The sequence below is a fragment of the Solanum pennellii genome, chromosome 5 (genome assembly GCF_001406875.1).
Source record: "Solanum pennellii chromosome 5, SPENNV200".
Taxonomy (NCBI): Eukaryota; Viridiplantae; Streptophyta; class Magnoliopsida; order Solanales; family Solanaceae; genus Solanum; species Solanum pennellii.
The window spans coordinates 70,659,712-70,676,583 of NC_028641.1; the positions used below are offsets into that span (position 1 = coordinate 70,659,712).

At 33.0% G+C, this 16,872-nt stretch overlaps 1 pseudogene; it reads right to left on the reverse strand.

The window, feature by feature from the left end:
* Nucleotides 1–7,060: 7,060 nt before the first annotated feature.
* LOC107020166 lies at nucleotides 7,061–13,701 on the reverse strand (annotated as a pseudogene).
* Nucleotides 13,702–16,872: the final 3,171 nt, after the last annotated feature.

Sequence of the window (16,872 nt, forward strand, 5' to 3'; positions counted from 1 at the left end):
TATATTTATATTTATTTATTTTTTTTAAAAAAGTCAATTGCTAGTCCTTTTGAGATACCTGCCTCATTACATGTCTCCACTGGATCCGTTTCCAAAAGTATCCTATAAAAAAAAAATTATTTTCTCTTCTTAGCCATTTCAGTTAAAAAAATATGTGAAAGCATACGTGTTTATCGATATACGTCTATAAGAAGGATGTGTTCCGAAGTGTGAAGTGAAAGAGAAGAGATGAAACAATTTTTCAATAATTTATTCTTATTTTATACTCTATTTTATATTGATTAAACAGCTTAACATAATGCATACATATAACATACGTACACTAAATTAATTTATATATATAATCCCAAAAATCGAAAATCAACTCTGCAATCAGGTATTAAGAATCAATAGATCTTTACATTATTCATTTGGATCTTAAGAAAATGAAACTTTTCGTATTATACGATCATAATATTTTCCGAAAAAAAGAATGATTTGATCAATGAATGAGAATTGTGACAAGAAGGTCCATATAGAATTAATTTGAGATGGGTGTGTAATGGTGATACAATAAATATTCCAATCCTATCGAATCATATAATGGTCCATAAGAGACAATGACAAAAATTAATGGGGTAGAAACATTTGTCCAAAAGTGTATTTTATGATACCTTTACTTAGAAAAGCATAGGTCTATGAAGTTCATAATTCAATAAAAGTTAATACTTTTCATTTTTCTTCCTAGTGATCCCTTAAAAGTGACTTTACAGTAAGAAAAGAATCAAAGATAAAGCCAAAGTTTTTAGGTTATGTTTTTTTTAAAAGAAAATTTCAGAAATAGCGGTACTTTAAATTTTAAAATATCAATTATAGTAATATAGTTTAATTAATTAGGAAATGCAGTTATAGTGTATTGATTTGTTATATTAGTTTAAAAATTGATTCTTGCTTTTATCTGTTGAAAAAGTTGGCATATGTGGTGTACACACACACAAAAAAGTCCAAATATCCTTTTTTTTATTTATCTTTTGGTCTATAAAATTTTAGACGTTAAAACGATTTTACTATCACAAAAAACTTATTTTTAATTTGGGTGATATGTTAAAAGCCACGCATGCATGAGTACATTTGAAGTTTTGAATCTTTTTAATTTGTTATATCTAAACTTTTTCAATTGTTCATATATATATATCGAATAATTTAACAACATAAAAAAGAAATTTGAATTTCATTTTTTATGTACGTGGTTCCATTATTATAAATGTCATTACCAATTAAATAGGATCGTTGTTCATTTAGTCTGTTTTTTGTTAAAGGCAATATTTAAGGCATCTATATTGTAATATACGTATTATTGACACCCTAAACTAAAATTTACAATTTAAAATCTAATTTTAGGGTCTCAGAGGGGTACATTAATTTTGATACCACTTTGAAGTAACGTTGAATGCATAATTGGTAATTGATAGAATCTCATGAAATGATTTTATAGAAATTCATTTATATCTTTTTTTTCTATAAAGCAGATTAATTTTGATTCTTGAATAGCCCACATCACTTTCACTTCTATCTGAAAATAATTTTCTTTCTTTTTGGTGAAAAAGATCTATGTCAATAATTCTAATTTTACGTATGGACAATTTCTCAGTTATCTTGTTCATTAGCAATAAAATATTTTATATAAGTATCGATAAAAAAACACACTTTTTAAAAGAAAGATATCATTTAATTTCACCAATCAAGTCACATGTATGTAGTATATATTCATACCTAACAAATTTCCACAAAATGATAGCAAAACGTAATTTCATACAAATCTTTTCAATTTTCAAATCGATTCGACTCATTCATTCCTTCGTAAAGCTATTTAGGACAAAACTAACGATATTAAAGATTAATAAAAAAATTCAGTTATTTATTAAAGTATTATTTAGAAATTTGAGAAATCACATTAGAAATTAAAGGAGATGCAAAATTTAATCATTTGACTTTGGAACAAAAGCAGTTTTACAGATAGATTTTACCTTGAATTAAAGTATCAAATTTAAATGATACAAAACTCAATATTAAGAATTAATTAAATTAAGTTTGAATGAGATAAGAATGAGTGAGCAAATTCCTGGAAAATGCTATCAAATCAAATCAGTTAGGCAGCATCTTAATCAAATGCAATTGACATAATATTCTATGAAATCGCATAACGTTTCCATGACTTTATATATATATAAGTTCTTTTTTATGTAACGCAAAATGAAATATAATTGTCGGTTGTGAATACATAATTATAAATTTTTCACAATAATTTTAGAAATCTCTTTTCAAATTTGCTCTATAATACTCATTGTCTTCATGATTTATGATATAATGCATAACTTCCTTTGAAATTTAGAACCATTCTTTAAATCTATTTAAAATAAATATAAATCAATTATGACTTGACAATTTATCCTATTTTATATTAATTTCTTCATATTTTTAAAAACATAAGTTATTTAATAAATACTTTAAAAATAACTCAACACAAATAAGTTAACACTATAATATATATATATATTACTAAACAAGTATACTCATTTCTTCATATTGATTTATCCTTAAGTATTTATTAAATAAGTCTTTTTTTAATATATGGATTAATATGAAATATTGATTTATCCTTATGTATTTGTTAAATAAGTCTTTTTTAAATATATGGATTAATATGAAATATTAATATAAAGATAAATTTATCAAATCATAATTATTTTGTATTTATTTTAAAACGGTTAAAAGAATGATTACAAAAATATTAAAGCAAAGAATATAGATGTAATATCGTAAACTATGAAAGAGATGAGTGCTATAGCGCAAAACCTCTAAAAAGATCTTTGAAACTATCTCAATTTTTTTAAAAAAATATATATTTTGTCAATGACAAAATAAATGTACCCTTATCATAATTATTATGGACTAGATTTTATCCTTATCGACTAAAATGATATTTCTCACAAGTTTTTAACATGTGAGATTTTTTTATTTTTAGAGTAAATGTCTCAAAAGATTAATCAACTATATGAAATTATTTAGTAAAGTGATTAAACTTATTTTTGAAATTATTTGATCCTGCTTTTTTGGTTAATAAGTAGTACTAACAATAATAATGATAGAAGCAATTATGTCTTTTTTAAAATTTATTCATCTAACTAAATTATTACGCGTGAAATTCCTAGCATGCTTCACTTTTCTATTATCAAAATAGTAATAATTCTCATCTTTAATAATATAAAAAGTTTAGTGCTCCATATGTTATATCTTGCCTCACCATATTAATCTTCTACCATAAAGTTTGATATTGTTATTCATTATCTATACCAATATACAAAATAACAGTTCAAGATGAAAAAAAAAAGGTATAAAGATGTTACTCTCGTTGTTATAAAATAGTTGTCACATTTCACTTTTTAAAAATTAATTTGACTGATTTTAAAAGTTTAAATTAGATAAATTCATTTTTTTAAAATTAAAATTTAATAACTACAAAAAAGTGTATTGTATACATTACAATTCTTAATTAAAACATTGGCTAATTTATATAATTTGACTTTCGAAAAAGTGAAACGTGACAACTTGTAGAAATAGTAGGGCGATTTTTTTCATCTGGCCTAACCTTGATGAATAGAGTTACCTAATACATGTTGCTGGCAGGAGATATCATATATCTCATGAAATTAATTGAGATATGTAAAAGCTGGTCTAAATACAACGGTTAAAAGTAACAGATCATAAAACTCAAAGTGACAATGTTACATAACGTAGTATTACAACATTTGACTTAAAAAGTAGGTTATCAAAATAAGACCTTAAACCCAATCAATAGTATTTTTATTAGCCTGAGAAATGTCATATTATATTGGCACAAGAAAGGTATGCCCAAATAGTCAATAAAGTGGAATTATATCATTATAAAGTTGTAAGTTTAAACTCTTAGCAAAAGCAAAAATATTACGTGATTTTTTCTTATCCATCCAAATTTTAATAGATTAAGTTATCAGATATCTATGTTTGTTAAAGATCCCATAAAATAATTAATGTGCATGTACTAATTCTATGATGCCTTTCTTTGCCAACTCTAATGTCAAATGTGTAATCAAAAGACCAAAGACTACATTTGGATCAAAACAAGTTTAGTTAAATAAGTGGATTGTTTGTTTGGGCTTGGACCAAAATAGGGCAACTCATTAGGTAAATATCCAAATTGAATTCAACCCAATATATTTAGGGAAATTTTTTAAAATGTCAATATTTTAACATTTAAGAGGGCTCATTAGCAACACTGTCAATATTTAGTAAAAATGTCAAATTTTAGTTTGTTATCTATCTTATTTATGTTTTTATTATTTGTTTTTATTTTAAAAAATTTATTTAATAACAAAAGGGAGAAAATTAAGGGAGAGAATGTTTCACAAAAAAAAAAAAAAGGAAAGGATCACTTACTTTTTTCTCATCAGTTACATTTTCAAATAAAATTTAAACTTTGTTCTTTTTTTTTCTCCAGAACTTTTACCTTTTTAAAATTATATTCATTCCACAATATATTCTATTTATATTTATTATAGTTTTTATTAGTTTGTATTCATTCCAATAGGTATGCCGAATGTATCTATATAGTCATTTAAGAAATATATTTGTATTCATATATTTTTTCCCAATGTAGTTATTTTTTTCTTCAAAAATCTTGTATGTATTCATTTCAATATGTATTTTATTTGTATTTCTATTTATTCTAGTTTTTATTTAGAATTTTGTATAATAATATATAAAATACAAAAAATTAGTATGATGAAAAAGTGAATGAAATATAAAATTGAAAGAAATAATTGAATATTTGGTGTACTCATTCTTAAATAAAATGCATAACTAGTTGACATACCTTTAGAATAAATACAAATTAGAAAAAAATGTCAAATTCAGAAACAATGCAACATAATTTTTGAATGAATACAATTATTAATTGTAAAAATACATACTGACTAAAACAATATCAAAATTCAATATATACTTTCAAATTTATGAATACAAAAAATAATAAAACTATGAAATACAAAAATAAACTGTAGTACATTGACATAACTATCACAAAAGAAAAACAGAATACAAAATGAATTAAATATATGAAATACAATTCCAAATTTATGGATACAAAATACAATAAAACAATGAAATACAAAAATACATACTGACTAAAACAGCAACAGAATTCAATATACACTTCCAAATCTATGAATACAAAAAATATTAAAACTATGAAATATACACAATCAAACTCATATAATGTGTTACATTGACATAACTAACACACACACACACACAAAAAAAAAAAACAGAACACAAGATACAATAAATATATGAATACAAAAATAAATACTAACTATAACATAATAAAAATTCCATATACACTTCCAAACGAATTGTAACATGAATTTTTTTGAATCTTAAAAATACTAAACAAATTAAACTAAACATGCAAGCACAGAACATGCAAAAAAAAAAAAACCTTTTCTCCAACAAATTGGTCTTCTTCAACTTCATGGTTATGAATTTGTGTGGGATTTTGCACATCGATAAATTCAGATATTTTTTCCCATCGTATATCCTCCTTAGATTTAGAAGCGGAACCTACATTGTTGTTTAATTCTTGAGTGAAAAAAAATTAAATGATGGGAAATCGGAAGAACTTTGATTATTTTGTCCAATACCTCTAGTAACTCTCTTGAAAACGTCCATTGAAGAGAGAATTATGTAGTCTGAAACCCTAACAAAAAATATTAAAAAAAACACTAAAATCAGTAAGTAAATAAATAAGGAATCTGAAAGACATAATACCCAAATCAATGTTAATCTTCAAATCAAATCTTGCAACGAAATTAACTGAGAATAATAGAAAATATTAATATATTGAATCGAAAATCTGTGGAATTGATCTGAAAAAATGTTAGAGAGAGAAGTTGAAAAGAAGAGTAAGAAAAGAGAGAAAAATTTGGGGATTTGATTAGGAAGAAAGTAAGAGAGAGAAATTGATAAGCTTAAGAAAAAAGAGAGAAAAATTAAAATGACATTAATACCTATCCAATTACATAAATATAGGAAAATGTGTAATCTATGAGAGAGAAAAAAGGGTGTAAAATAATGAGGGAGAAAATATTAATAATATCAGAATAATTATTTATTTTTAAAATAATGACATTTTTGACATGTTTACTAATATTATTAAAGTATGGATATTATTACTAAATAAGTTGATTTTTTTGACTAGTTAGCTAAATTTCCCATATATTTATCCTCATTGGACCCACGACTCAAACTATTTACCGAACTACCCTTGCTCTATGCACTGAGCCGTTGCTTCTTCATCATTAATACCATCGGAGTATATATATACTTTGATAATATTATAGTCTTTTCACTTAAACATTGTTTGTTCTTCCTTGATGCCATCAAAGTGTGTGTGTGTGTATATATATANATACCATCAGAGTATATATACACTTTGATGATATCAAGAGGTAGTGGTATGAAAGTAAAGAGGTAGTAAATGTTTTCCCTTTCTTGGATACAAGTGTTCTGTTCCCCTAATAAATTAGAACTCAATCTCTCAACACCTACTGAGTTTAATTTATTTATTTATTTTCTATAATTTATTTAACAACCTAACAAAAACTAATAAAAGTACATACACACCTGTCAAACAAAAGAAAATTAAAATTATTTTGATAAATTTTTTCTGATGGGTCACTGTAGGCTACATGCTTAACCCAAATTTTCTCTACTCTTAAGAAGAACTGAATTATGCAGAATCTTACATCACATGGACTAGAAACAGTCAGAATTTAGAACTATGTTTAACCTATTGCAGGGTAGGATTAAAAGAAGGGACAAGTACAATGACCCCAGGACATGATAAGAGTTCTAAAGTTGCAGATGAACAAAAGGAAGGGAAAAAGTAAGAAATGATCCAGAACACGCGATAAGAGTGTGTGTATAGCAAGCAGCAGCTAACAATATTCTACAACATTTTAATAGGGGCAAAGACACTCTAGTTTCAACTGACCATTGGAACAGGACTTGATGCAGACATAACATCCAGCAGGGAGTTCACGGGCTCTAGTTCTTCATGCCAAAGTTGAAGGCAATCACATGGATAAAAATTTTCTTGTAGCTCCATCTTTGTTAATCTGGTTATCAAAATTGTTCAAACAGACATGCTTATAAAATAAGAAATGAGAACCCTCTATCAATAAGATGAAGATAATACTTACAGTGTTCCAAAGCAAATCCAGGACACCACCATAATAAAATTAAAGTATTCCAAAGCAAAAACAATAGCCAGTAAAAAAATTACAGACTCCACCAATCCTAACAAAAACTGAAATTATGTTGGAGTTTCAAATGAGCAATACAGCACGTATCAGAGAGAAAATTATTTAAAACCTAGAGTGCAAGTAATTTGTTGCTCACAACATAACACTTGTTTCTATCGATAATTGGTCCAAACTCCAAAATTACAAGGTTTATATATAAGCATTATGAAGGGCTCTTAGACAAAGTGAAATGTGCTAAACATGTAGGTAAATTAAGAAGCAGAGTTTCATGAAGTTGATGCTACAAGCCTACAACTAATAATACCAACAGGTTTATCAAAGGTTCCGAATTGATAAAAGGAATAGGTGGGAAGGCAAATTCATTATTCTATTTCTTATAAGCGAAGACTGTCTATTTTAACTTGAATAATTTGCTATAAAGAGGCTAAGCAAGCAAATAAATTTCATTGAATCATATCATGCCACTTGAACAAGCATAAAGCAGATTCATTAACTCACAGTTACAGTCCGAACAACTCCATCGCTAGCACCATCTCGTGCAATGGCAAGAGACATTGCACTGACCACCAGTTTCTGCAGAAAAGGTGAAACAAACTTAAAAATCTTCAGAATTATCATTAAAGCAGATTAGTGAATAGAGAAGCAATACCAATACCGATGATTGATCAGAGCATCATCATGCCCACAAAGAAGCGGATTATGCCTAGTCAAAAAAGCTATCCCATCGAGGAGAATTTCAGAAAACTTTACCTAATTAAATAGCAGAGCTCATAGGAAAGATGCAAGTTCAAGATCTTATTCAATGACCAAGGTGGTTGGTTGTTGTGAACCAAACTATGCAGCCCCTTCTTTACTAACAGAAGTATTTTATTGGTTTGAAAGCTGTGTACCAAATTAATAAGAAATTTTCTACTTCTATACAAGTACATCTTTTTCAATAAATACTTGCATTATAAACTCTAAATCATGACAGATGAAGATAAACACATAGCTATGAAGATGAAGCCATCTTGATGGTTCAACAATGTCGTACAAATTAGACAGGTTGTAAATTCAAAATACATGAAACTAACCTCAGATTCTTCTTGAGTCATTCCCTCTTTCCATGCTTGGTCAAAGAAACCATACAAATAAGTAGAGCCCGATCCTGAAAGTAACAGTCAATAAATAGAATATTGTTTAGCCAACTGGCAACACCTGGAGCATCTTGCAGGGGAAACTAATCAACTAAACCAATTATCAGCTTTAAAGTTCAGCTCTCAATATACTTCAGTAAGCAACACCAAGGGCAACGTTCTAAAAATATTTCAGACAAGACACTAGGGTGTTAAATCAGCTTCTTATCTTCCCAGAAGGAGGGATTGCCATAGTCATATACAGCAACCAAAAATTATGACATCATATCTTAATTTCACTAGAGCACCAAAATGTATGGAGAACATATCATCCAAGAAAGCTAGAATCCAACCAAATAACCTATTAATCACATATAGGTTATTAAAAACCAAATACGTGAACCTTATAGCTCATGTCTAGTTTCGGTGTTCTTTTTATTTTGGTTTAGTTTAGTTCCAAAGTATTCTTTCTCATTCATTTTCATTTGTTTCCATTCTCATTATTCATTCCAGAAAAGAAAAGGACAAGGGCTGTGAAGAATATTTTTGGGTTCAAGAACGAATTCTAGGAAAATCCTCTACAAATAGATCCATCTCGAGAAACAGCTAAACGCACTTTACACTCCCGTTCAAAAGAGAAACGTGGGTTTCACTGAACCAGAACACCAGTTATAATGATGATAAATCGAAACCTATTGGAAACATACATATACTACCGTCACTCTTGTGATCTGGTTTCATCTAACTCTACATATTCTTCTTCTAGTCAACAATGCAGCTCCTCATCTCCTCTGCAAAGTGATGGGCACCCCCACCCCTGCCTCGGTCTCTCTTTCATACACCCATAGCCATTTATATGCAGCAACCAAAACAAGCAGTTTATTTGTTTAGTTTTCTTGAACTCTGCAATGAGATCTATGGCCTGGAGTATCTACTTGTCTCTTTCCAATTCCATCTTCTAACTTCTGTTGGATCTTGTTGTGTTCTCCAGTTTCCAGCTCTTTGCAGAGATCAATCCCCCCCAAATGGGGCTACTGAAGAGTCTGCTTAAATAGTTTCAGGAATAGGGGAAAAATTTTCTGTGATCTGAAAAGAACCTTCAAAAGCCAAGTATTTCTGGAAGTATACATGCACGAGATGACTAAGAAGTACAGATTAATAGCAAACCTCCAATAGCAAAAGGCTGCTCCAAGGCTGCGCCTTCAAGAGGGATTCCACAGATCTTTCCTCCTTCATATTTGTCCCAACCACCAACAATAAGTCCTGTTTGGAGCCTATCATGGACATACAGAGAGAAATGGATCAAATAAATATAAAAAGGTACATCATAAATTAACCTAGGTAGTGTATTATTTATGATGTAACAGGCTAGTGATTCCTCTCTACCTCACACTAGGTAGGTGTAAGGTATGCATACACCCCACCCTCACCAAATCCACTTGTGAAATCCGTTGGGTATGTTGTTGTTAGTATGTGTTGAAAATATAATTAAATAATAAAAGTGTGTTGTCTCTAATTCTCAACCGTATGTAACCTAGTGGTCAATGAAGTGGGTGTAAACCTTTGAGACCATGTTGAAATCTCAATTACGACAAAAAAGCACAAGGCGATTTCTTCCCATCTGCCTATGCCAAGCCTTGGCAGGCAAAGTTACCCTGTAACTGTGTTGGTGGGAGACAGCAGGTTCCCAGATGAACAATCGAGGTGCACGCAAGCTAGTCCAGCCATCATTTTTATCAAGTAAATATAACAGATGACGTACTTCTTAAAAATCATCCCTTTTTTATTGACAGTTAAAGATTCTGGAACACACTTGGTGGATCAATAGAACAGCACATGAGAACAGAGTGCAAATAAAGACAAGTTCACCCAAAATTCCTAGCAAGTATTTACATAATAACAACATAGTAGCAATGTAAGCTTGTGAACAAGAGTTGTAAAAGCTATTGTTTAAATCTTTTGGGCTAATTAATTTAAATACCGATTGGATATTTATGCACTACTTCATTTGGCATAAATATATCCATGAGAGGGAAAAAGAAAATGCATGTGTGGTGAAACTGCATACATGTCTACATATATTATAGTGGCACAATTACCAGGAAATAATTCATAATGATTTAACGGTTTAAGTTCACTAAATAAAACCACAAAAGCAAAAGTGATGTTATAACTTATAAGTCTGGAAAAAACATATATAATGAGATCAACTCAATACTCACCTTAATTTCCTGAGTAAGATATGAAGACTTCCTCTATTAAAGCTTTGCGTCTCTGTTTAGAAAATAATCACAGTTTGATATTCAAATCAATACTAAGTATCAGGGTTATATTGATCTTACAAAAAGTGCAGCTACTAGCCAAATTTTTACTACTATCAGATGGGTAAAGAGATTGCCGGTAATAAAGGAAAATGTCCAACTAGATGGTGAAAGGCTGACATCATATTTTATTGAACCATCAAAGATGCGCACGAAATATGGCACAAAATTACTAGAACACAGTTACCAGTTATCACTATTTGTTGAGACCCGTGAGTACACAACCCTGATCTATTCGTATTAGAGAGGAATTAAAGAGATAGAATATTTCAAGCTATAATGCAAAGATATTGGCATTACAAGTAACAGAGGAAAAATCAAGTGAAAAATAGCTAATAACAATATATATTAATGGGCGAGACTAATAAAGAGTATAATGGTTACAGAGTAAGCCTTCTTGTTGTAGGATAATAACCTTGCAAGGTTCGGAGCAACCTTGAGAGTAGCCGGCTGGCCCAGCTGTATCCTGCATTTACAAGAAGACCCAAGATAAGAAGTTCCTAAATTAACTCCGCATACTAAGTTGGATTATCCAGAAAAAAAACTTTGCATTCTAAGACGACAAACAATACTGCTAATCTATACATATACTTCCTTCCAAAAGTATATACACAAACAAGAGAGCCAATTCATGTCCCTAGTTATAGAGGATGTGATTCAAACATCAATAAAATATACAAAAAAAGTGAGAACCAATTTTATAATAAAGAAGATAGCTACGAAGAAGCTAACAATTATTATTGCGTCTTATAACCAGGCCAAAAGAAAGGAACACAACAGACACCATTACAAGAAGTTTTGGGCGGAGGGGTTGAGGGGCTGCAAGTTGTAAAAGGTGTGACCATAATAAGCACTTCAATATAAAAGATAAGAACAAATCCTAATCAAGGGAAGAACCCTTACGCGTGTTGGTGTAGGAAGTAGCGAACGTAGTCTGAAAAAGTTTGGGAGTATGTTGCATGCAAAAGCGAACATTGTATATAAGTCATAAAGAATTCCACTTTCTAGGATTTAGTATCAATCATCAAGGAACTTTTACTTCTCAGTACATTAAGACTGTCCAAATTTTTCTCTAAACCATCAAGTTCAAACAACAGGTTTCATTTCACGTGTAATTATGCCCCTGAAGCTAATATTGTTGGTAATGGAGTTCTATCTCAACCAAAAAGGTCATTGTGGACTAAGGATTAGAAATTTTGGTCTATAGATGAGCACAGTCTTATGCTTGATTCATTAGAGTAGGCAGATGTGAAGTATGATAATTAGAGCATCAACAACACTTCTGGGTTTGGCCAACACAATGGACAGTCATACAATAGTTCAATGCTTTAGTGTCATCAACAACAACTACATAACTAGTGAAATCTCATGAAGTGGAGATGAAAGCAAATGCACCAGTGAGGAATTCAACTCAAAAGCTTGTGGGGACTTAGCTATTGATGATAGATAGTGTAAAGAGGATAGGACGGTGGATTATTCAAGAGGGGTAATGGGACAAGGTTGAGGAATGCCATCCCAAAATCCACAAATCTACTTGAAAGGGGTATGGGGGGGGGGGGGGAAAAGATGATATGAAGGGGGTTAAGGCCGAAAATAACTCTAGGTAAGACTATTTAATATGAGCTACTACAAAGAGGCATAAGAAGGTAACAAGAAAAGAGTGACTTTTACAATTAGTGGCGGAAAAATCTTAGGAAAAGAAAAATTGTTATGAATTGCATATCTAAGAAGTACAGGGATGACAAAAACTACCTCAGGTTGTATTATAGCTTTACCTCACAAATATGGACTGTGGTTTGCTATGTCCAACATTTCATGGGTTTCACTAAGACTGTGGATGAAGCAATTCAAGTTCGAGACTAGAAAAGACAGGCAAAGAGTGGACGGGTAGCCTGGAGAACATCATTGTTGTGTCTATTTTGGCTTATTTGGATTGAAGAAACATGAGATTATTGTAGAATACTAAAACAACGTTAAGAGTATTAAAATACTTTTTGTTTCATTTGGCTATTGGTGTAAAGAGAGGATTCACACTTGTATTTCATAAATCAGATGACTTGTTAAATAATGGTGGTTGAGTCACTAAGCGTCCAGTGCCGAGTCAAGATGTAGACTAAAGAGGGATAAAAATATGAAAAGTGAATACATGATGAAGCCCAAGGAGGTGCAAATCTTTTCTCCTTGTTAGTAGTTCCTTGTCAAATAAAAAGGGAAAAAACAAAAAAATATATTTCTCCAGAATCAATAAAAGGAACCACAAACCAAGCATGATTACACATTTAACTCATAGATCGTCCAAATGTACAACAACATACCCAGTGAGATTCCACTAAGTGAGGTCTGGAAGGGTAGAGTGTGATACAGACCTTTATCACTACCTCATGGAGGTAAATAGTTTGTTTCCTAAAGACCGTTTAAATGTACAGTTGCATAAAAAATAACTTTGTGAATCAGCTCTATTCTGCTTATTCTAATTAAATTACGGTTACATGATAAACAAAAATCATATTACCATGGTCTATTTGCTAAAGCTTAATGCCCAGGTAACTGTTACTTAACCCAAACTTTTTAAACCAGATAATAAGAGATCAATATGGCATTTAGATACATCCTGAATATATATGTAAATATAAATGCACAAGGGAATAAAAATGATATCATACTGATCCAGAGCGGCAAACATAGACATTATCAGTGAGCTGAGTGATCTTATTAGAAGCCCTATTCGCAACATACATTCCTGAAAGAAGAAAAAAACACAAATTAATTTTTAAAAAATCTGAACAATGATGAATGAGTGAGATTTGAGTTACCAGTGCTGGTGCGAGAGTCAGCAGCAAGTACAACACCGCCATTGTAAGTAACGCCGATTATGGTGGTGCCCATGGAGTGGGGTTGGTTAATATCCACCGAAGCATTTCCCATCTTCAACAACATCGATCCAACTGGAAAGCCCTACAATTGAAGAAATGGTGAAAATACTAATTTGAATTAGCTTATACTATTACGTGAAGAGGAAGAAATACTTAGTAGCTCACAATTACTAGATCAGTACCCAAAAGAAAGTCGCTAAATTAGCCTCTTATTTTTGGAACTTCACTCTAAATGGCCCCCAATAGTGTTAGACTGTTTTAATATAATCGTTTTTCCTGTCTAAGCTAATAGAGTTAATTGTACCGCCCCGCAAGGCGTTATATTAAAATCCAACAATTTCAGCACCTTCGTTAACGTGGCCGAGTCATATGACAATACGGATGGTCAAGGACATATGCCAATCTTCAGACCAAGGGTCAAGAACACATGCCAATCTTCAGACCAACCATTGGGGGTTGCTTGTAGGATAAGATAAGCAATTAATTCTCACCTTGCCAAGACAAGGACGTCCCCCAAGGATGGGATAACACCTGATCGAGCAGTTTCCTCTTTTGGAAATAAAAAAGTCTGCTACCTTTTTGTAAAGTTTCCTTTTATAGCTTTTCTTTTTGGGTTTTGCTTCCCAACATTTTGACAGATTTAAAAAGGGGCTTGTATAGAGTTTTTAGGCAGATTACTCTTGTAAAGACTTGAAGAAATACATATTTGAAAATTGGCATTTGCCTTCCAACATAGCTTTCCGATTTGGCCCTTGCTTGGCTGTTTTTGTGGACTGTTTTTGGCTGTCTTGTTGATACACCTTTGGGTAATCGTTTGGTTGTTTGGAATGAGAATTTAAAGGGCTGTGCAAGCATTCATTTGCTGTCTCGCGAGGTTGAGAAAATAGCCCCATGACAAGTGGTATCAGAGATTTGGTGAAGCATGACGTTAAAGTCTCAACGAAACGAGGAGGCTGGCCAAGAGAAGGAGCTGGAAGTTCGAATGGACAATACCAAGAAACGTGACAAGAGTAAGGTAAGAGACCCATCTTGTAACCCTTCTATTAGTGGTAGAGTTTCTGGGGAAGAGGGGGAAGGGTCTGACACCAGCCAACTCGACGAAAAGATTATCGGAGTTGAGGTGGGGCTGTCGGCCCTAAATAGACGTATTGTTGTTGTTGAGAACAATTTTAGTTCTCTTAAAGCTGTAGCTCTTGAGGGTCTGGATTATGTGAAGAACAACCTGGTTGAGCTTGAGGAAGTTCACAAAGAGGGTTTGACCAACCTCGAACTCAAGCTCACCGAGGCTCTCTCCTCCCTTCAAAGAGAGTTCGAAGCACTGAAACAACAGGTTGATGAGGCTGCTGAAACGGGGGTTGCTGCTCTCGTGACTGTGCGTAAGACACGCATTGAGGCTCACAAACCCAAGGAATTTCGTGGGGAAAGGAGTGCTCAAGATGTTGAAAACTTTTTGTGGTAGATGGACGCCTACTTTAAGCACGAGAATATGCAAAGTGAGGCTGCCAAAATTAGAACGGCTGCCATGTACTTGACTGATACGGCCATCTTGTGGTGGCGGAGGAAGAAAGCGGACATGGACAGGGGGGTTTATTCTATTGATGACTGGGAGCAGTTCAAGGAAGAACTCAAGCGTTAATTTTATCCGCAGAATGTTGTCCATGAGGCCCTCGGAGGTTGAGGGAGTTGAAACAAACTTCCTCTATTCGGGACTATGTGAAATAGTTCACGAAATTGACACTCCAAATTCCGAGCTTGACAAGTGATGACTTGCTATTTTATTTCTTGGATGGTCTCCAAAACTGGGCTAAACAAGAACTCCAAAGGCGTCAAGTCCACGATGTGGACGAAGCGATAGTAGTAGCAGAATCGCTCAACGATTACCGAGCAGATGTGGCAAAGGGGAGGGATAATCGGAGCAAAAATGTTCCTCCCAAGGTTGACAACAGCAGGAACAAAGGTAGATCAATACCAAACCGAGGCAGCGACATGAGAGGCAACACCCGTAATCAACCCTCTAATTTTCGCAAGAACTATGAGGACCCCAAGAAATGCACTCCTTATCGTGAAGGTTGCTATATTTGTGGTGAAATAACACATGCGGCTCGTTATTGTCCATCTCTTAGTAAACTGAGTGCCATGGTGTCTGCCAAAAATAGCAAGAGAAGGCTGCGACGAAAATCCAAGGTTCGTCCGGGGAGCAAACGTGGACAGAACAGTGAGACGGACAAAGGGAAAAGTGTTGTTGTTGGTATGTTTAATCATATGACGTTGTTCAACCATATCGCACTTCCTGCTTTAGCTGCTCAGGCGGCTAGTGTAAAGTCGCGCGAATCACTATTCGTCAATGCCAAGTTGAATGGCAAGGACGTGCGAATTATGGTGGACACAGGTGCGACTCACAATTTCGTGATAGAGCAGAAGGCCAAGGACCTTGGCCTGACTTATGTTGCTAGAAACACGATGTTGAAGATGGTCAATGCCCTCCCCACTTTTGTCCATAGCTTCGCTCTTAAAGTCACCATTGATTTAGGAGGTTAGACGGGGTTGACCGACTTCACCATTGCGACTATGGATGTGTTCGATATTATTTTGGGTCTGGATTTTTGGTACGAGGTTAACACGTTTATTTCACCGCGTCACAACCAGCTGCACATCAGCGACACTGGAGGTTCATGCGTGGTACACCTTATTCGGGTACCATAAAACGGGATGCACTTGTCGGCAATGCAGATTGTTAAGGGTTTTAGGAGAGGTGAGCCAACCTTTCTTGATACCCTTGTTGGAGGCGTCGAAGGCTCTTCTGAGGCAGTACCTTTGCCTTCTTGCATTGAGCAGGTCCTTAGTGACAACAAGGACGTGATGCCGGAAGAACTTCCCCAACGGTTGCCACTCCAAAGGGAAGTTGATCAACAGATTGAGCTGATTCCTGGGGCAATGCCGCCTGCCATGAAGCCTTATCGTATGGCACCCCCGGAATTGGAGGAGCTGAGTAAACAACTTAAGGAGTTGCTTGATTTGGGACATATCAGGCCGTCCAAGGCGCCATTTGGTGCGCCTGTTTTGTTCCAAAAGAAGAAGGAAGGGACGCAGCGTTTGTGTATCGATTACCGAGCCCTCAACAAGGTCACGGTGAAGAAAAAATACCCTATTCCTTTGATTGCTACTTATTTGATCGATTGGGACAGGCCAAGGTGTTCACAAAGAGGGACATGACACTGTATGG